The sequence below is a fragment of the Frankliniella occidentalis genome, unplaced genomic scaffold (assembly GCF_000697945.3).
Source record: "Frankliniella occidentalis isolate FOCC.00 unplaced genomic scaffold, Focc_3.1 Scaffold206, whole genome shotgun sequence".
In the NCBI taxonomy this organism is placed as follows: domain Eukaryota; kingdom Metazoa; phylum Arthropoda; class Insecta; order Thysanoptera; family Thripidae; genus Frankliniella; species Frankliniella occidentalis.
Genome location: NW_026267332.1, coordinates 241,766 through 242,174, shown reverse-complemented (window position 1 = coordinate 242,174; position 409 = coordinate 241,766). Strand labels below are relative to the sequence as shown.

At 52.3% G+C, this 409-nt stretch overlaps 1 protein-coding gene across 2 annotated transcripts in view; it reads right to left on the bottom strand.

Annotated features, from left to right (window-relative positions):
* LOC113214725 (uncharacterized) overlaps window positions 1–409 on the bottom strand; it is an 83,454-nt gene that overhangs the window by 59,329 nt on the left and 23,716 nt on the right. The gene's annotated exons all lie outside the window — the stretch shown is intronic.

Genomic DNA, 409 nt, shown 5'->3' with positions numbered 1-409 from the left:
GAGTGTGGGTGCACCCCGACAGTAACAGCAGTCAGAATGACACTGAGCATAAGTGCGCTTCGACAACAACAGCAGCAGCAACAGTTGTTGTCGGCACGCACCACACGGTAAAAATAGTTTCTTGTATTTCAAGACCTGGTCTTGGATGCCATTGGTGTTCTCCATAAGATCCAAGACCGGGTCTTGAAATACAAGAAACTTTTTTTACCGTGCAACGCTCAGCGTCCTGTTGACTGCTGCTGCTGTTGTCAACAACAGTTCCTGTTGCTGTCGGAGCGCACCCACGCTCAGCGTCGTGCTGACTCTGCTGCTGTTGTTGTTGTCGGCGCGCACCGACCCGCTCAACATCGTTCCAGAGCTCCTCTTGTTCGCCTCTAGGTCAGGACGCTGAATAGTGAGGCGTGCTCAA